Source organism: Triticum aestivum, chromosome 6D (genome assembly GCF_018294505.1).
Source record: "Triticum aestivum cultivar Chinese Spring chromosome 6D, IWGSC CS RefSeq v2.1, whole genome shotgun sequence".
NCBI classification, from domain to species: Eukaryota; Viridiplantae; Streptophyta; class Magnoliopsida; order Poales; family Poaceae; genus Triticum; species Triticum aestivum.
This window is the reverse complement of record NC_057811.1, coordinates 441,806,516-441,828,438: the sequence shown is the minus strand read 5'-3', so window position 1 is coordinate 441,828,438 and position 21,923 is coordinate 441,806,516. Positions and strand designations below refer to the sequence as shown.

At 48.1% G+C, this 21,923-nt stretch overlaps 1 pseudogene; it reads right to left on the bottom strand.

The window, feature by feature from the left end:
• Positions 1-20,645: 20,645 nt before the first annotated feature.
• Positions 20,646-21,658, bottom strand: LOC123141886 (probable carboxylesterase 15; annotated as a pseudogene).
• Positions 21,659-21,923: the final 265 nt, after the last annotated feature.

Here is a 21,923-nt window from a genome sequence, read left to right as displayed (position 1 = left end):
TTAGAGGGATGTCTGTCTAAGTGGGAGTTGTTAAGTAATATGATTAATTGAACTTACATTTATCATGAACTTAGTACCTGATAGTATTTTTCTTGTCTATGTTGATTGTAGATAGATGGCCCGTGCTGTTGTTCCGTTGAATTTTAATGCGTTCCTTGAGAAAGGAAAGTTGAAAGATGATGGTAGCAATTACACGGACTGGGTCCGTAACTTGAGGATTATCCTCATTGCTGAACAGAAGAATTACGTCCTGGAAGCACCGCTAGGTGCCAGACCTGCTGCAGGAGCAACACCAGATGTTATGAACGTCTAGCAGAGCAAAGCTGATGACTACTCGATAGTTCGGTGTGCCATGCTTTACGGCTTAGAACCGGGACTTCAACGACGTTTTGAGCGTCATGGAGCATATGAGATGTTCCAGGAGTTGAAGTTAATATTTCGAGCAAATGACCGGATTGGGAGATATGAAGTCTCCAATAAGTTCTACAGCTGTAAGATGGAGGAGAATAGTTCTGTCAGTGAGCATATACTCAGAATGTCTGGGTATAGCAATCACTTGATTCAACTGGAAGTTAATCTTCTGGATGATAGCGTCATTGACAAAATTCTTCAATCACTGCCACCAAGCTACAAGAGCTTCGTGATGAACTATAATATGCAAGGGATGGATAAGACGATTCCCGAGCTCTTCGCAGTGCTAAAGGCTGCGGAGGTAGAAATCAAGAAGGAGCATCAAGTGTTGATGGTCAACAAAACCACCAGTTTCAAGAAAAAGGGCAAAGGGAATAAGGAGGAGAACTTCAAGAAGAACAGCAAACAAGTTGCTGCTCAGGAGAAGAAACCCGGCCAAGTCTGGACCTAAGCCTGAGACTGAGTGCTTCTACTGCAAACAGACTGGTCACTGGAAGTGGAACTGCCCCAAGTATTTGGCGGACAAGAAGGATGGCAAGGTGAACAAAGGTATATACATATATGTGATATACATGTTATTGATGTGTACCTTACTAATGCTCGCAGTAGCACCTGGGTATTTGATACTGGTTCTGTTGCTAATATTTGTAACTCGAAACAGGGACTACGGATTAAGCGAAGATTGGCTAAGGACGAGGTGACGATGCGCGTGGGAAATGGTTCCAAAGTCGATGTGATCGCGGTTGGCACGCTACCTCTACATCTACCTTCGGGATTAGTTTTAGACCTAAATAATTGTTATTTGGTGCCAGCGTTGAGCATGAACATTATATCTGGATCTTGTTTGATGCGAGATGGTTATTCATTTAAATCGGAGAATAATGGTTGTTCTATTTATATGAGTAATATCTTTTATGGTCATGCACCCTTGAAGAGTGGTCTATTTTTATTGAATCTCGATAGTAGTGATACACATATTCATAATATTGAAGCCAAAAGATGCAGAGTTGATAATGATAGTGCAACTTATTTGTGGCACTGCCGTTTAGGTCATATTGGTGTAAAGCGCATGAAGAAACTCCAGACTGATGGACTTTTGGAACCACTTGATTATGAATCACTTGGTACTTGCGAACCATGCCTCATGGGCAAGATGACTAAAACGCGGTTCTCCGGAACTATGGAGCGAGCAACAGATTTGTTGGAAATCATACATACAGATGTATGTGGTCCGATGAATGTTGAGGCTCGCGGCGGGTACCGTTATTTTCTCACCTTCACAGATGATTTAAGCAGATATGGGTATATCTACTTAATGAAACATAAGTCTGAAACATTTGAAAAGTTCAAAGAATTTCAGAGTGAAGTAGAAAATCATCGTAACAAGAAAATAAAGTTTCTACAATCTGATCGTGGAGGAGAATATTTGAGTTACGAGTTTGGTCTTTATTTGAAAAAATGCGGAATAGTTTCGCAACTCACGCCACCGGAACACCACAGCGTAATGGTGTGTCCGAACGTCGTAATCGTACTTTACTAGATATGGTGCGATCTATGATGTCTCTTACTTTTGGGGTTATGCTTTAGAGATGGCTGCATTCACGTTAAATAGGGCACCATCGAAATCCGTTGAGATGACGCCTTATGAACTGTGGTTTGGCAAGAAACCAAAGTTGTCGTTTCTTAAAGTTTGGGGCTGCGATGCTTATGTGAAAAAGCTTCAACCTGATAGCTCGAACCCAAATCGGAGAAATGTGTCTTCATAGGATACCCAAAGGAAACTATTGGGTATACCTTCTATCACATATATGAAGGCAAGACTTTTGTTGCTAAATTTGGATCCTTTATAGAGAAGGAGTTTCTCTCGAAAGAAGTGAGTGGGAGGAAAGTAGAACTTGATGAGGTAACTGTACCTGCTCCCTTATTGGAAAGTAGTTCATCACAGAAACCGGTTCCTGTGATACCTACACCAATTAGTGAGGAAGTTAATGATGATGATCATGAAACTTTAGATCAAGTTGTTACTGAACCTCGTAGGTCAACCAGAGTAAGATCCGCACCAGAGTGGTACGGTAATCCTATTCTGGAGGTTATGTTACTAGACCATGACGAACCTACAAACTATGAAGAAGCGATGGTGAGCCCAGATTCCGCAAAATGGCTTGAGGCCATGAAATCTGAGATGGGATCCATGTATGAGAACAAAGTGTGGACTTTGGTTGACTTGCCCGATGATCGGCAAGCCATTGAGAATAAATGGATCTTCAAGAAGAAGACTGACGCTGACGGTAATGTTACTGTCTATAAAGCTCGACTTGTTGCAAAAGGTTTTCGACAAGTTTAAGGGATTGACTACGGTTAGACTTTCTCACCCGTAGCGATGCTTAAGTCTGTCCGAATCATGTTAGCAATTTCTGCATTTTATGATTATGAAATTTGGCAAATGGATGTCAAAACTGCATTCCTGAATGGATTTCTGGAAGAAGAGTTGTATATGATGCAGCCAGAAGGTTTTGTCGATCCAAAGGGAGCTAACAAAGTGTGCAAGCTCCAGCGATCCATCTATGGACTGGTGCATGCCTCTCAGAGTTGGAATAAACGCTTTGATAGTGTGATCAAAGCATATGGTTTTATACAGACTTTTGGAGAAGCCTGTATTTACAAGAAAGTGAGTGGGAGCTGTGTAGCATTTCTAATATTATATGTGGATGACATATTGCTGATTGGAAATGATATAGAATTTCTGGATAGCATAAAGGGATACTTGAATAAGAGTTTTTCAATGAAGGACCTCAGTGAAGCTGCTTATATATTGGGCATTAAGATCTATAGAGATAGATCAAGATGCTTAATTGGACTTTCATAAAGCACATACCTTGACAAAGTTTTGAAGAAGTTCAAAATGGATCAAGCAAAGAAAGGTTTTTTGCATGTGTTACAAGGTGTGAAGTTGAGTAAGACTCAATGCCCGACCACTGCAGAAGATAGAGAGAAGATGAAAGATGTTCCCTATGCTTCAGCCATAGGCTCTATCATGTATGCAATGCTGTGTACCAGACCTGATGTGTGCCTTGCTATAAGTTTAGCAGGGAGGTACCAAAGTAATCCAGGAGTGGATCACTGGACAGCGGTCAAGAACATCCTGAAATACCTGAAAAGGACTAAGGATATGTTTCTCATTTATGGAGGTGACAAAGAGCTAATCGTAAATGGTTACGTCGTTGCAAGCTTTGACACTGATCCGGACGATTCTAAATCGCAAACCGGATACGTATTTACATTGAACGGTAGAGCTGTAAGTTGGTGCAGTTCTAAACAAAGCGTTGTGGCGGGATCTACGTGTGAAGCAGAGTACATAGCTGCTCCAGAAGCAGCAAATGAAGGAGTCTGGATGAAGGAGTTCATATCCGATCTAGGTGTCATACCTAGTGCATCCGGTCCAATGAAAATATTTTGTGACAATACTGGTGCAATTGCCTTGGCAAAGGAATCCATATTTCACAAGAGAACCAAGCACATCAAGAGATACTTCAACTCCATCCGGGATCAAGTCCAGGTGGGAGACATAGAAATTTGCAAGATATATACGTATCTGAATGTTGCAGACCCGTTGACTAAGCCTCTTCCACGAGCAAAACATGATCAGCACCAAGGCTCCATGGGTGTTAGAATCATTACTGTGTAATCTAGATTATTGACTCTAGTGCAAGTGGGAGACTGAAGGAAATATGCCCTAGAGACAATAATAAAGTTATTATTTATTTCCTTATATCATGATAAATGTTGATTATTCATGCTAGAATTGTATTAACCGGAAACATAATACTTGTGTGAATACATAGACAAACAGAGTGTCACTAGTATGCCTCTACTTGACTAGCTCGTTGATCAAAGATGGTTATGTTTCCTAGCCATTGACATGAGTTGTCATTTGATTAACAGGATCACATCATTAGGAGAATGATGTGATTGACTTGACCCATTCCGTCAGCTTAGCACTCGGTCGTTTAGTATTTTGCTATTGCTTTCTTCATGACTTATACATGTTCCTATGACTATGAGATTATGCAACTCCCGTTTATCGGAGAAACACTTTGTGTGCTACCAAACATCACAATGTAACTGGGTGATTATAAAGGTGCTCTACAGGTGTCTCCGAAGGTACTTGTTGGGTTGGCGTATTTCGAGATTAGGATTTGTCACTCCGATTGTCGGAGAGGTATCTCTGGGCCCACTCGGTAATGCACATCACTATAAGCCTTGCAAGCATTGCAACTAATGAGTTAGTTGCGGGATGATGTATTACGGAACGAGTAAAGAGACTTGCCGGTAACGATATTGAACTAGGTATTTGTCATGGAATTGTCACGGCAGATGTCCTGACGAAAGGACTTAGTCATGGAGCCATCGCAACGGGTTAGCTTAAAGGGGTTAAACCGGACAAGGGACACGAGAGTTTTATACTAGTTCGGCCCCTTACGATGAAGGTAAAAGCCTACGTCTAGTTGTGATGGAATTGCTGGGGTTTCGATGACCAGGGAGCGAATACGCTTTTGCTGAGTCTCGAGTTGTTGTCTGTCGTCCTTGAACCGCCGCCGGGTCGTGCTTTATATACACAGGTCGACGCCTGCCGGCTTACAGAGTCCCGATGCCGGTTTATACACATACCGGCTCGGTCTCTACTTTATCATATCTTACACTACAAGTTATGCACTATATGGCGGTTTATAACTACAGGCCTTAATCCACCTTTGGGCCTTGGGCCTTCGAGTCTCTGTAGTAAACCGCTTTATTCCTTGTCTTCATGGGCTTTTAAGTATAAACAATCCATTATGGGGATAACCCGGCTTCCTTGGCCGGTTTACACCTAGTAGTAATATCCCCAACATTAGGCCCCAGATTGATTTGAACTGGTTCATGTCAATCTCCGAAACCTTGAGAAAATTTCTTCCATATCTTCGCATAAATCTTGGAAACCGCCATGACGTCATCATCCAGAATCATCATAAACCGCCATGACGTCATTTGTCATTTTAAATGGTATATTCCTCACCTTCATTAATGAGCCTCCGACAATCAAGGCAACAAATCTGTCACATATCCATTTGTTAGGCTCCTCGATTCTTGCGCTTGACCCTTATCCTTTCGTCTTTATAAATACGGCCGAGGGTCCTTTACATTTCCCCCCTTTCTCTTCGTCTCCTTCTTCTTCCTCAAGACGTCTCAGAACCCGAGCTCTGCCGCCGCCGTCGACCTTCATAACTGCATCAACCAAGGCCGCCGCATCAACCTGATCGAACCAGAGCAACACGGCGCTCCTCCGCTGTTCCGCAGCACCGGTGAGTGCCTTTCCTTTTTAACCTCATATCTGTATTAGGGTTCCGCCGTTCATCGGTGTTCTTCCCTGTTTCGTCTTCTTTCTGTTCTTAGATCCCATAACTTGATTTGCAACTGATAGCAGAAGCAGGCGATGATTGTCTACTGTCCTTTACCAATCTCAGAAAACATCTTTTACTGCCTTAGATCAAATCAAACAAACGTGTTCTTCCACTGCCACCATTGTAGGTTAAATTTATTTCCTCTTTTTAGAACTGTGGCAGATCCAAATTTATACCATCGATCTGTGAAATCTGTTTGCGCCATACTTAGAAATTTTTGTGAATCTGTAGCCTCTATACCATTGTGGGCGGTTTATCCTTTAAACTTTGATAACTCATCATATACCATTAGCCCTCTGTTAAACCGCCAACCTGCTTTAAATGCTGAAATCCGGTTTAGCACACCCAAACGCTTGAAATATCATCGTCTTCCATCATTGCGCCGGTTTGTAAGTTGTAATCATGAACTTTAACCTGGATATCGTACTTTTTCCAGCTTGTCACTAGAAATGGCCAAACAATTCTGTTCCTGTAATTGGGTTCCTTCCCGGGTTACGGAAGCGCAGCTGGCTGGTTGTGTTGCAACGGGTTCTTTAGAAAATAAGGACACTATCCACTGGCGAGTCCCCGGTCCAGAATTTCCTCCTAAACCCCAGGACGGAGAAGTTATTGTATTTGTTGATCACCTGAGCCGAGGCTTCACTCCTCCCGGATCAAAATTTTTCCGTGACGTGCTCGCCGACTTTCAAATCCATCCCCAAGATATCGGTCCAAACTCCATATCCAATATTTGTGACTGGCAAGTATTCTATGAGGTGTACCTGCAAGAGGAGCCTACTGTTGATCTGTTCCGGGATTTCTTTTATCTAAACCGCCGTACTGAGTTTACGGATGGCCCCAATACTGAACTAGGCGGGGTTTCAATTCAGAAAAGGAGAGATGTTGATTTCCCTCATGCCAAGCTTCATAGTCATCCTAAGGACTGGAATCAGACTTGGTTCTACTGCCGCAACACAGCCCCAGCCAATGAAAATCCTTTGCCGGGCTTCCGTCCACACCGGCTTACCCAAGCTCATCCCTTTCCTCAACGGTTGACAGCCCAGAAGCGAGCAAGATATGCCCCTCAATTGGCAAAGCTCAGAGCCTTTGTTGCAAATGGGCTGACAGGCGTGGATTTTGTCCGATGCTGGGTTTCATGGAGCATTTTACCTTTAAGCCGGCGGCCCGGTTTAATGTGTGAATACACAGGGGATCTGAAAGACCCGCAACGCCATGTTGACATCCAGCTGACTGATGATGAAGTCACCGAAGCTGTTAAAAAGATGCTTAATGAGCCAATAGATGTATGCAGCAAAACCGGGCTCAGTCCTTTCTATGCTGCCAATAAACCGCCAAAGGTATAATCCACCGTATTTCTGCCTTTATCCATCCTTTGTTAAATTTCTCCTTTGATGAATTACCATTTGTCTATGCAGGCCGATGATCCATTCTGGAAGAAAAAATCACAAGATAAACCGGTAAAGAATCCTCGGCTTAAGACCAAGACTTCAAAAAAGCCTACGAAAAGAAGGAACGTTGAACCGTCAGAGCCCATTATTGATGATGATCTGAAAATTCCGGATTTAGAGGTAGAACTTGACTCTCTCGGTTCATTTTTATACACCTTATTGACAATGATCATTATCAGGATGAAGCGGAAGCCAGCCATGCTGATGAGGTAACCATTCTTTCTTCTGATTCTGATCCTGTGCCAGTACCAAGAATCCGTCGAGCCATTCGGAAAGTAAAATTTTCATGCCCTCTTTCTTATTTGGACCCGCACTTTCTTTTAAAGACACAACAACATGAAGCTCGCCACACAACTCGACATAGTGGCCAAGTGGTGACCTCCTCCGGTTTACCAAATTCGCCGGTTCGCAAACGCCGCCAAGAGGTTGCTTATACTCCTGACACCCTTTACCCTAAGGCGGCTTACATCTGATATCCTCTTAATCCGTCTGACTCGAATTATCAGGGAACTTCCCATTCATCGTCCGGCGAGTCGTCAGCGACACAACTTCCTCCTCTGAAAACCGTCCCTGGGTACGCATAACATACTTTTAACTTTTTGGTCTTGTATCATATTGTCATATCGATCTTCGTGTCTGCTCTTTTTCAGTGCTAAAGCCAAACCAAGCAAGAAGGCTAGATTGAACAAGCCAACCGACCATGAACCGGCTACCGAGCCGGAGAAAACCCCAGAGGCTATTGACCCGGAGGCTGACACTGTTACTGATAATCCGGAACCTCAAGCAACCGACACGCTTGTTGAACCGGTAGAAAATAATCCAACAAGCCAGTCAGCTGGTCCATTAAGTCCAATTGTTGATCCGCCAAGTCCGACTAAAGCATCCGATAAACCGCCCAGCCCTGCCAAAACTACGGACGACGATGTTGTCGTAACCGGCCTTGGTTTCAGCTCCCCTGGTCGTCCTGTCGCGTTATCAAAGCATAGCGCCAAAGAAGACATTTCTGCTATGGATAAAGGGAAATGGAAATCCGAGTTATCCAATTATACCAACCTCAGCGCTGAAGACCTTCATTCTGGTTTTTTAAACCGCCTGTATACAAGCCGCGACTTTGAAGCCGGTTTAGTAGGCCTGATGAAGGAGCGGTATGAGGTAAATGTCACTTTTCCTTTGCATAAATATTCCAAAAGTCCCTTTGTTAGAACTGGTCTAACGTATCAACTCTAGCAGCCCCCAAGGGCCGGTGCATAACATTGGTTTGAACCGGGTCTTGAATCGATATTTGCATTTTGCTGGTGTAGCCCCCATGAACCGGCTTATATCCTTTTAGAATGAACCGGTTCATCCTACTAATCTCACCATTTATAATAATGACAACCCATCTGAATCTGAAAGAATACGCATTAGCCCCCAAGTGTCAAGTAGATAAATTGTTATGTGTTTGAGACTTTAAAGTAATAGCTGATAAGAAGCAATCCGCATTAGCCCCCAAGTGTCAAGTAGATAACTTGTTATGTGGTTGAGACTTCAATGCTGTAATGCTAACTTATTATCTGTATTTTTGCAGGCTGAGTTGTCCAAAAAAGACTCCCAAATCACTGATCTCCAAGGAAACATCAAGTCTCAGGTGGACGAAACTTGCAAAGTTAAGAGCGAGCTGACCACCGCTTTAACAACCATGGAGCAGCTGAAGGAATTCTTCAAAGGTGAACGGGCAGATTGGGCAACTGAAAAGACCACCTTGTTAAAGCGGGCAGAAGATGCGGAGAACGCCCTTAAACCGGCCACAGAAGAGCTGAACAGCCTGAAGCGGCAGATTGATGCTATGACCTTTGCCATCCTTGGTAACAATCTCTTCATCCATATGTAACAACACCAGTTACAAAAAACTTCCGTTTACTAATAATATGATCCTTGTGCAGGTAGCCGTGTTACACATCTTGGTGCAGATATGCACAAAAAATTGAAGGCAGTCTATACTTTGGTAGAACAGCTTTATACCGGCGTGCAACGAGCTATCTGCACCGCTTCCAATAACCATCCGCCCCCATCGCGAATCAAGGAAACACTGGAAAAATTGTCTATGATGCCTGCCCGGATTGTGGAATTGAAGAAATCCGCTGCTAGGTCCGGTGCCCTTACTGCACTGACGCGCGCCAAGGCCTGGATCTCTGACCTTGATCCGGAAGATGTTGGAAATGGTTACCCAAGCCAAAAAGAGGACGGTTCAGAATTTAACAATGACGATCTCCGGGCTATCACAAGAGAGATGCGACCACTGGCAAGTAAGTTGGCTGAAGACACTAACTTGTCAATTTACCAGAATGTATACGACGCCAGTGGCAAGCGAATAAGTGCTCCGACTTATGACGTGGAAAGTCTGATCCCGCCGATCCGTAAGCACACTTACGCTCCTGATGTTGAACCGTCTGATCTTATACACGACGAAGCTGTCTTTCAAGCCTTATCAGGAATTGATTGGACAACTGTTGACTTCCAGCCACTGGGTGGAGAGAAGGAGGATGAACCGGCGCAGGAAGATCCGCAACCTTCACATCAAACTGAGGCAGAATCATAATCCGGAAGCCGGTTTAACTTGTGCCTATTGTCATCTTTGTGAAAAACAATCATTTTTATGGGCAGTCGAAACGCCTTGTAATAGGCTAGCTTGAACATCTGATCTGATATGCCATCGTGCATACTTGTTGCACACAATATTGTTAATCCATCATGCTATATTTGCTTATGATCTTTATTGGTTTTATACGGCCCTGTTTCTGCATAAAACAAAGTGAAAACTGTCCTGGCGGTTTACCGCCGGACGGGTCATAATGCCCAATATATAGCCAAGGTTGATAACCATAGCTTTAAATAATGAAATATGAAACATATCATACCTGTGATATTGAATCACCTTGTTGGTTTACCAACATTCTTGTAATAAGGGTGACAACCCAAATATCGAGTATTGATAACTCAAGCCATGTTATGCTGGCATATAATAAGTGATGCCGGGTTATGATAAACACCGGATGATCATCCTGGCAACTTATAGTTAATTCCAGGCCGGGTTAATAAACACCGGTTTATACGGATGACTTACAATCAGGCCGGGCCATTGGACGCCGGTTTAGCTCAAAACTTTAACAAGGGAGAAAAGCAAAATTGACCAATAAAAACCAGAGAGAAAAGAAAAACTTGTAGTCGAGGCTTTTCAAGGGCTGCCAGGCCCAAATGCGAGGCTTTTCATGGGCTGCCAGGCCACTGAGTTAAACCGTTTTACAAAGCCTTTTTAAGATGGTCCTCAGTCTTTAACCAATCGCTGGTCTATCATTGACAAGTTCAGGGTCATATGCGATTGACTTGTCATGTTGGCGGGTCATACCAGGCTTACCTGGGCGGAGTGACTTACTTAATGAAGGCAGGTTAACCTGAGGTTTTAGATATATATACCAGGCTTCCAAGCCACGGCTTGATAGCCTATTGCAAGTGTAGATTTCTTTGTTCATTGCGATAGCAAAGAATCCCCAAGCAACATTTTGAGCTGTGCTCAACGGGTGCCTATGTTTGAGTTGTTCTTGACAACACTCTTTGGCCCCTAAGTAATGGCATTGCGCCAGCCAAAAGGTGTAGCTATGGTTGAACACAACCAAGCCCCCAAGTGACTTACTGTCGTGGCTTTTGAGCCAGCCAAGAGGTGTAGCTATGGTTCGAATACGACCAAGGCCCCAAGTGACTTACTGTCGTGGCTTTTGAGCCAGCCAAGAGGTGTAGCTATGGTTCGAATACGACCAAGCCCCCAAGTGACTTATATTGAATAGACAGCTGTAAATCTGAATCAAAGGGTAAACCGGATGTCGCTTCACAAACAGAATCCTCCGTGTAACCACTCATGATATGAGAAAAACAACAGATACCCCGCTTTAGCTGGGGCTCCGGTTTATTGTATTGATCATAATATACACATCGTCAACATATGTACATGATAGGAGCCTATGGCTCAGGTGTAGTACGGCCGTAGATGAGCTATGTTCCACGGCCGGATCGTCTCCTCCTCTGACTTGCGTGAGTCTTTATGCTCTCGAACATCAATGAGGTAATATGATCCGTTGTTCAGATTCTTGCTGGCCACAAAGGGCCCTTCCCAAGGCGGGGATAACTTGTGCATATCGGTCTGATCTTGGATAAGCCGGAGCACTAGATCGCCTTCTTGAAAAGTTCTGGTTTTAACCCGGCGACTATGATAACGCCATAGGTCTTGCTGATAAATCGCCGAGCGAGCCACCGCTACGTCCCGTTTCTCATCCAACAGGTCCAACGCATCCTGGCGTGCTCTTTCATTATCCGCTTCAACATAAGCTGCCACTCGTGGTGAGTCATGACGAATATCACTTGGAAGGACAACTTCCGCTCCATAAACCATGAAAAAGGGTGTATAACCCGTAGATCTATTGGGGGTGGTGTTAATGCTCCATAAAACGGAAGGCAGCTCTTCAACCCAACAAACCGGCGTCCTCTGCAAAGGAACCATAAGCCGGGGCTTGATCCCCTTCAAGATTTCCTGATTAGCTCTCTCCGCTTGACCATTAGACTGGGGGTGGGCCACTGAAGACACATCAAGACGAATGTGCTCTCTTTGACAGAACTCCTCCATAGCACCCTTGGAAAGATTCGTGCCATTGTCTGTTATAATGCTGTGTGGAAAACCAAAACGGAATATCACCTTCTTCATAAATTGAACCGCTGTGGCTGCATCACATTTGCTAACTGGCTCTGCCTCCACCCACTTGGTAAATTTATCAACCGCCACCAAGAGGTGGGTCTTCTTATCCTTAGACCTCTTAAAGGGTCCAACCATATCAAGCCCCCAGGTTGCAAACGGCCAGGTAATTGGAATCATCCTCAGCTCCTGAGCCGGAACATGAGCCCGGCGTGCAAACTTCTGACAACCATCTCACCTTTTGACCAAGTCCTCAGCATCAGCATGAGCCGTCAGCCAATAGAAACCATGACGAAAAGCCTTAGCCACCAAGGACTTTGAACCGGCATGATGACCACAATCACCTTCGTGAATCTCGCGTAAAATTTCACGACCTTCTTCAGGAGAAACACAACATTGAAAAGCCCCTGAGACACTGCAATGATGTAGCTCGCCGTTGACAATAGTCATGGATTTGGAACGCCGGATTATCTGCCTGGCCAAAACTTCATCGTCTGGTAATTCACCCCAGTTCATATACGCCAAATATGGGATCGTCCAATCCGGGGTGACATGAAGCGCCGCCACCAACTGAGCCTCCGGATCAGGAGTAGCTAAGTCTTCCTCCGTGGGTAGCTTGACCGACGGGTTATGCAAAACATTAAGAAAAACATTGGGGGCACCGGTTTACGCTGGGAGCCCAACCGGCTTAAAGCGTCCACCGCTTCATTCTTTCGCCGGTCTACATGATCAACCTGATAACCCTTGAAATGACCTGCAACAATATCCACCTCTCGACGATACACTGCCATGAGGGGGTCCTTGGAATCCCAAGTACCAGAAACTTGTTGAGCCACTAGGTCCGAGTCACCAAGACATTTAACCCGGCTCAAATTCATCTTCTTAGCCATCCGAAGACCATGGAGCAGGGCCTCGTACTCAGCTGCATTATTAGTACAAGGAAACATCAAGCGGAGAACATAACAAATTTGTCACCTCGAGGGGAAGTAAGAACCACTCCAGCCCCCGAGCCCTCCAATTGCCTGGATCCGTCGAAATGAATCATCCAGTATGTGTTATCCGGTCTATCCTCCGGCACCTGCAACTCTGTCCAGTCATTGATGAAATCCACGAGTGCTTGAGACATGACGGCCGTGCGAGGCATATATTTTAATCCGTGAGGCCCAAGCTCAATAGCCCACTTAGCAACCCGGCCAGTCGCTTCTCTGTTCTGGATGATATCTCCCAAAGGAGCAGAACTGACCACAATAATGGGATGGCCCTGAAAGTATTGCTTCAGCTTCCGGCTCGCCATAAAAACCCCATATACAAGCTTCTGCCAGTGTGGATATCTCTGTTTTGACTCAATGAGCACCTCACTGATATAATAAACCGGCCGTTGAACCGGATACTCCTTTCCTGCCTCCTTGCTCCACCACAATAGCCACGCTGACAGCTCGAGCATTAGCAGCCACATATAATAGCAATGGTTCCTTGTCCATGGGAGCAGCAAGAACAGGTGGTTCGGCAAGCTGCCGCTTCAGAGCCTCAAACACTTCATCAGCCGCATCACTCCAGACAAAGTTGTCCGTTTTCTTCAGCATTTGATATAAAGGGATGGCCTTCTCCCCGAGACGACTTATAAACCGGCTCAATGCTGCAATCTGGCCTGCCAGTCGCTGAACATCGTTGATGCACTTCGGTTTAGTCAGTGAAGTAATAGCCTTGATCTTCTCCGGATTAGCTTCAATGCCCCTGTTAGATACCAGAAAACCCAAAAGCTTGCCTGCTGGCACACCAAAAACACACTTGGCCGGGTTGAGCATCATCTTATAAACCCGGAGGTTATCAAAGGCCTCCTTTAAATCATCTATTAATGTTTCCTCCTTCCTGGACTTCACCACAATATCATCCACATAAGCATGAACGTTGCGCCCAATCTGGTTATGAAGACAATTCTGAACACAACGCTGATACGTTGCCTGGGCACTCTTGAGCCCAAAGGGCATAGACACATAGCAGAAGGCTCCGAAGGGAGTTATAAAAGCTGCCTTCTCCTGGTCCTTGACTGCCATCTTAATCTGATGATAACCTGAATAAGCATCCAGAAAACTCAAACGCTCACAACCCGCCGTAGCATCAATGATTTGATCGATACGGGGGAGGGCAAAAGGATCCGTCGGACACGCTTTGTTCAAATCTGTGTAATCCACACACATACGCCAGGTGCCATTCTTCTTAAGCACCAGCACCGGATTAGCCAACCACTCCGGATGAAAAACTTCAACAATGAACCCTGCCGCCAAGAGCCGGGCTACCTCCTCACCAATAGCCTTGCGCCTCCCTTCATTGAACCAGCAAAGGAATTGTCGGACCGGTTTAAACTTGGGATCAGTATTAAGAGTGTGCTCAGCGAGTTCCCTCGGTACACCTGGCATGTCAGAAGGCTTCCATGCAAAGATATCCCGATTCTCACGGATGAACTCGATGAGCGCGCTTTCCTATTTCGGATCCAGATTTGCACTGATGATGAACTGTTTGGATGAATCACTGGGCACAAAATCAACCATCTTAGTCTCATCAGCCGATTTAAACTTCAAGGCCGGATCATGCTCCATGGTTGGTTTCTTCAAAGAAGTCATGTCCGCTGGATCAACATTGTCCTTATAGAACTTCAACTCCTTTGTTGCACAAACCGACTCAGCATAGGCCGCATCACCTTCCTCACACTCCAAAGCGATCTTGCGGCTTCCATGTATTGTGATAGTTCCTTTATGACCCGGCATCTTGAGCTGCAGATAAACATAACAGGGTCATGCCATGAACTTAGCATAAGCCGGCCGTCCAAACAGGGCATGATACGGGCTTTGGATTTTCACCACTTCGAAAGTCAATGTCTCTGATCTTGAGTCCTACTCATCTCCAAAAGCGACTTCCAGAGCTATTTTACCAACCGGATAGGCTGATTTGCCAGGCACCACACCATGGAAAACAGTGTTCAACGGTTTAAGATTCTTATCTGTCAACCCCATACGACGGAAGGCGTCATAATATAAGATGTTGATACTGCTGCCTCCGTCCATGAGCACCTTAGTGAACTTATAACCTCCAACCTGAGGCGCCACCACCAACGCCAAATGATCCGGATTGTCAACCCGGGGCGGGTGATCTTCTCGGCTCCAGACAATAGGCTGCTCAGACCATCGCAAATAACGAGGCACTGCCGGTTCAACCGAGTTCACCGCTCGTTTATGAAGATTCTGTTCGCGTTTGCATAAGCTGGTGGTGAAAACGTGGTACTGTCCACCATTCAACTGCTTTGGGTGACTTTGGTACCCTGACTGTTGCTGCTACGGTCCTTGTTGGTTATAACCACCCTGATTACTCTGATTGCCTTGATTGCCATGTCCACCCTGATTGCCTTGGAATCCTGAACCCGGCCCATAGGACCCGGGTCCTGAACCGCCGGATGGTCCATGATCATTCCGGAAGAGGTCTGAATTTTTGAATTCTCGCATGATATAACAATCTTTCCAGAGGTGCGTGGCCGGTTTGTCCTGCGTTCCAGGATGCTTCGGGCAGGGCTGGTTCAACAGGTAACTCAGGCACTCCGGATTAGGACTGGGCTCTGCCCTTCTTGGGGGCAGCTTTCTTTACGACGCTGACCATTACCCTGTGTATTGGTGTTAGCCACAAAATCTGAATTATGATCTGCTTTCCGCTTAACATTATTATTGTGGCCCGTCGGGTTATGCTGCTGCCCCTTGGCGTTGCCGCTCTTCTTTCCCTTCCCCGGTTTGTCATCGTCAGACTCGGGGTCCTTGGTACTATCAGAATCAGCATACTTAACCAGAGCAGCCATAAGTGTTCCCATGTCATTGCAGTGACGCTTGAGCCATCCCACTTCAACTTTAAAGGCTGAAACCGACAATTCCCCTCCAATGTTATAATCGCCGAGTCGGCTTTGATGCGATCCGAAGAATGTAAGATCCCTGAAACCCGGCGCACCCAATGGGTTGTTGACTCGCCTTCTCCCTGGACGCAGGCGGCTAAGTCCACAATTGACATAGGTTGCTTGCACGTGTCTTTGAAGTTTGCTTTAAACCGGGCTTTCAACTCAGCCCATGTCCCAATGGAATTAAGTGGTAAGCCTTTCAACCACGTGCGAGCTGTTCCATCCATCATCATAGCGAAATATTTCGCGCAGGCCGCTTCATCCACATCTAACATCTCCATAGCCATCTCATAACTCTCAATCCATGACTCGGGAGGCAAATCAGCGGTGTAATTAGGCACCTTACGGGGGCCCTTCCTTGGGCAGCCGTACATTGCGCAAAGCCGGGACGAGGCAGGGCACCCCCCAAGAGCTGAAAGTAAGGCCTTGCTCTACGGAAGCCACCGGACGAACCGGAGTGAGCTGACGGTCCTGCGCAGCTAACTCGGCTTCACGACGTGCTCCGTTGTTCACCACATCGTGAGCATGTGCCTCACCACGCGCCGGATTAGGCCCTCGAGGAGCGTCTCGGTTTCGCGCACTGCTTGACACAGCCAGTTCATCAATGTGCCTGCTATAACTCCGGCTCGGGCGTGGGGTTGAATGAATTCTGTCTCGGCTGTATGAATAAGCGTGCTGCTGCATCATAGCCGTCTGAAGAAGATCCCTAGCACGCCGCGTCTCAACCGCCGCTGGGGATTCACCCTCCATTGGGATAGCGGCTAATCGTGATGCGGCAACGATCATATTATCCAAAGGGGTGGAGAAGTGACCCGGCGGTGCCGGTACAATCTGCAGCGGGTTATGGGTCCGTCGAGGGGGATCCGTCATCCGCGGCTGATCCGGTGCTCCGGTCCTCGGCGCCTCAATCCGGTTCACCGCTGCCGGATTACTGGTTCCTGCTCCTGGCATTCCAAAGAGATTCATTGCCTCATAAACCGGTGGTAGTCATGACCGATGCCTTCTCCTTAACACATCGTTTGAAGCGTTCTGATCCAACAGGAGTCGATAATTTTCCGCCTGAATCCGCTGTGCTTGTGCCTCTAAAGCGGCCCGCTCCTCAGCCATCCTGGTTTCTTCAGCCGCTAAGTCCTCCTTAGCTTGAGTTATCTGATCCTGCAGCTTAGCCACCTCCGCATTATGCTGATCTTGCGTGTCGGCGGTAACTTGTGTGGTTAGTAAGGTCGTCCAGGCGTCCAGTAAATCGGACAAGATTTAAGCCGGCCGGCGCGCAGGGCCTCCCGCCCCAGCTGCCGATCCGGAAATTATTGCTGCCGCGGTTGAAGATTGCAACGTGGGCTGAGTTCCAGCCATGAAGACCGCAACCCGGTTTGCCGGTTCAAAGGGGTCCGGAATACTGTTGCCATCGGAATAGCCCCCAAATTGGCCATCTTGCAGTTGGTACAGTGACTCGATCTCCCCAGTGGACGACTCGTCATCTGAGTGGACGACGGTCTCGCCATCGGACGCCGGTTCAAGTTCCGCACCATTGATGAATCCTACGAACGCACGCTTCACGGCGGGCTGAACCCGGGCAGGGCTTGCACGCTGAGCCGTCTCGATGAGGTCGGTGCAGATGTCCGGCTCAGGGCCCGGTTCGCCGATCTTGCCGATGAAGATGTGAATTCCTCCAAAGGGGACCCGTACCCATACTCGATTGAGCCGGCCTCGGGGCCCCAGCCTGCGTCGTCGATGTAGAGCTTGCCGCGACGACTCTTGGTCATCCGGCCCACGGCGTATCCCTTGAGCCCTTCGAAATTGCCCTTCAAGAACTCGAAACCATCGCGCGATTGCCCCACGGTGGGCGCCAACTGTCGTGGAATTGTCACGGCAGATGTCCTGGCGAAAGGACTTAGTCGTTGAGCCATCGCAACGGGTTAGCTTAAAGGGGTTAAACCGGACAAGGGACATGAGAGTTTTATACTAGTTCGGCCCCTTACGATGAAGGTAAAAGCCTACGTCTAGTTGTGATGGAATTGCTGGGGTTTCGATGACCAGGGAGCGAATACGCTTTTCCTGAGTCTTGAGTTGTTGTCTCTCGTCCTTGAACCGCCACCGGGTCGTGCCTTTATATACACAGGTCGACGCCCGCCGGCTTACAGAGTCCCGATGCCGGTTTATACACATACCGGCTCGGTCTCTACTTTATCATATCTTACACTACAAGTTATGTACTATATGGCGGTTTATAACTACAGGCCTTAATCTACCTTTGGGCCTCGGGCCTTTGAGTCTCCGTAGTAAACCGCTTTATTCCTTGTCTTCATGGGCTTTTAAGTATAAAAAATCCATTATGGGGATAACCCGGCTTCCTTGACCGGTTTACACCTAGTAGTAATATCCCCAACAGTATTAAGATACCGACGATAGAATCTCGGACAAGTAACATACCGATGACAAAGGGAACAATGTATGTTGTTATGCGGTTTGACCGATAAAGATCTTCGTAGAATATGTAGGAGCCAATATGAGCATCCAGGTTCCGCTATTGGTTATTGACCGGAGACGTGTCTCGGTCATGTCTACATAGTTCTCGAACCCGTAGGGTCCGCACGCTTAAAGTTCGATGACGGTTATATTATGAGTTTATGTGTTTTGATGTACCGAAGATAGTTCGGAGTCCCGGATGTGATCACGGACATGATGAGGAGTCTCGAAATGGCCGAGACATAAAGATTGATATATTGGAAGCCTATATTTGGATATCGAAAGTGTTCCGGGTGAAATCGGGATTTTACCGGAGTACCGGGGGTTACCGGAACCCCCCCGGGGGTTTAATGGGCCAAGATGGGCCTTAGTGGAGAAGAGGAGGGGCGGCCAGGGCAGGCCGCGCGCCCCCTCCCTCTCTAGTCCGAATTGGACAAGGAGGGGGGGGGGGCGGCGCCCCCCTTTCCTTCCTCTCTCCCTCCTCCTCCCCCCTTCTCCTACTCCAACTAGGAAAGGAGGGAGTCCTACTCCTGGTGGGAGTAGGACTCCTCCCTGGCGTGCCTCCTCCTGGCCGGCCGCCTCTCCCCCCTTGCTCCTTTATATACGGGGGCAGGGGGGCACCTCTAGACACAACAATTGATCTCTTAGCCGTGTGCGGTGCCCCCTCCACCATAATCCACCTCGATAATTTCGTAGCGGTGCTTAGGCGAAGCCCTGCGTCGGTAGAACATCATCATCGTCACCACGCCGTCATGCTGACGGAACTCTCCCTCAAAGCTCGGCTGGATCGGAGTTCGAGGAACGTCATCGAGCTGAACATGTGCTGAACTCGGAGGTGCCGTGCGTTCGGTACTTGATCGGTCGGATCGTGAAGACGTACGACTACATCAACTGCGTTGTGCTAACGCTTCCGCTTTCGGTCTACGAGGGTAAGTGGACAACTCTCTCCCCTCTCGTTGCTATGCATCACCATGATCCTGTGTGTGCGTAGGAAATTTTTTGAAATTACTACGTTCCCCAACATAAGGAGCCCGACGTCCTCGAGCTCCCCTCCCCTTGCACCGGACGCATGGGAGAAAACCCTCGAATGGGGGTAAAAATACCCCCATAAGAGGGGCCGGCAAATGACGGAGCCGGCGGGTATTGAATACCCGCCGTCGTTGAGCCCAAGAAGAGGAGCTCCGGCTCCGGTGGCGGAGCCGGAGCGAGCGACAGCGTTGCTGCATTGGCCCGTGGCGGCGGAATTGTGCAGAACGGAGATGGCACATGGATTGCCACCGCGAGATCCTGTCCGGAGGTGGAGAGGTCAGCAATCCACCTCTCCTGGATCGATTGCTACCGGCGATGACCGGAGTGGGTGGGGCGCGGCGAGACGGTGGCTCTGCCATCGGAGAAACTGAACGAGCGGTGAGGCAGGGGGGAGTGTGTGTGAACTGTCGCATGTGGTGACGGGAAGGAGCGAGGGGAGTTATGAGACGTCCCTTCGTCTCCCGCGCTTCCCCACGCGTCCAGGCGCTCGCCACGCGTGGCTCGAGCGAGCCTAGCTCGCAAAAAACAGCTGATTCCTCCGTTCCTCCAGAGCCAGGCCCAAACCTGCTTTGAGGTTCGTGCGGGCCAGGTTTTAGATGCAGCCCGGACAACCAAATGGGCCGAAAACTGCCCGCCCGTTCCTGGCTGGACCTAATGCAGCCTAGCAAACGCATCCTAAGAAAATTGTTTCATCTAGAATAGTGACCAGCTGCATTTTAGTGAAAAGGCAAACACCCTTACAATGACTGGTGGTGTTTAGATAGTCATTTAGGAGTATGTATTTTAATGAAAATGATTAAAATCTGACATCATATTTGTAGGCACGACAAATCTAACGATATGTCAAATTATGTTCTTGTGAGGATAGTAATTTTCTTTTGCAAGAACGACATATCCTGGAAAAAAAACAGATTTGCCATGTTTGTTAAAGAAAACTGCTCGCGGGAACTTAACTTGTCATCTTGGATGTATGATTTTTCACGCTAAAAAAACATCTGACATTTGATTCGTAGCAAAATCCTTAATAAATTGGCAATAAATTCAAATCAAATGCATATGTTGAGAAGAGAAAAAAAAATATGTCTAAGTTTATGGCATCTTTGTATTTTGAGGAGTAAGACATACGAGTGTCCGAAACAAAATGTTAGGTCCTTCACAAGGCAGCGATACAAACTGAACAGCTTTGCTCGATCTCCAATTTAGTTGGAGGCGCCGCCGTTGCCGTAGACAAACCGTTTGACGACCCGGACCACCTCGCTGCCGGCGTCACCGTACGGCTCGACGGCGAAGAACCCGTGGTGCTGTCCCTCGAACTCCACGAGTTCCACCGGCTTCCCCATGGCCTTGAGCCTTGCAGCATAGTCCGCGGCGCGGTCGCGCAGCAGGTCGTGCGCGGCGGCCACCAAGAGCATCGGCGGCAGCGCGACACCGTCGAGCGCCGGGCTGTCCGCGCCGAACAGGTTGGCCAGCGGGTGGTCCCTCGTGGACCCAGGCGGCAGCACCAGGCGCCACGCCTGGTCGACCACCGGCAGCGACAGGAACGGGCCCGGCGGGAACTCTGCCTCCGACGCCGTCCTCTCCTCCCCTCCGAACAGCGGGCAGAGCATCGCGCACCCGGCGATGCAAACGGGGTCGAGGGGGCCAAGCCGGCCTGACACGAGGCGGACGGCCGTGTGGTGAACGACGCCTCCGCCGGCTGAGTCCCCGGCGACGAACACCCGGCCGAAGTTCGCCGTCTCCGAGAGCCAGGGGTCGGCACTGTCCTCTGCCGCTGCCGCCTGGGTGCAAGACGTTCGCTGCGTCGTCGAGGCCCGCGGGGAAATGGTGCTCGGGGGCGAGGCGGTAGTCTGCAGAGAGCACCACATCCGGGAGCTCGCCGGCGAGGTGGACGCAGCACGCGTGGAAGTTGGGCATGTCGAAGCTGCCAATGCCGTACCCGCCGCCGTGGAAGTAGACGATCACCGGGAGCTTGTTCCCGGAGGAGGAGGCCGCCGCCATCCCGTAGATGCGGAGCATGAGGCCGTGGCTGGCGTCGTACAGGACGTCCTTCCAGTCGACGACGGGCTGGCCGGGCGGCGGTGACGGGATGGGCCGGGAGCGGGTAGCCGTCAGTGAAGCGGATCACCGTGCCGTCGCTGAGGAGCTGCAGGAACGGGGGCACGTCCTCCACGACGTGCGGCGGTTTGGAGGATGCCATGGGAGAGGTGCGGCCGTGAGGTGGCGACGAGGAAGTTGACTGGAGCGGTTCACGTTTTGGCTAGCGATGGTACTGCTCGCAGCTAGTGTGTGTGGTAGGCAGCTGGGAGGCTTCTTTGCTGCGTCGCCATTTTATTTATATACCAACGGAGTGAGCTGTTGAGCATGACATATTTTTCTAGAAACTCGATGAGCACGGATCAAGCCTCGGTTAGCCGGTCTCTGTAGTAGTAATAACATAGATAGATACATGGATGATGGTTCATTAACATAGATAACAT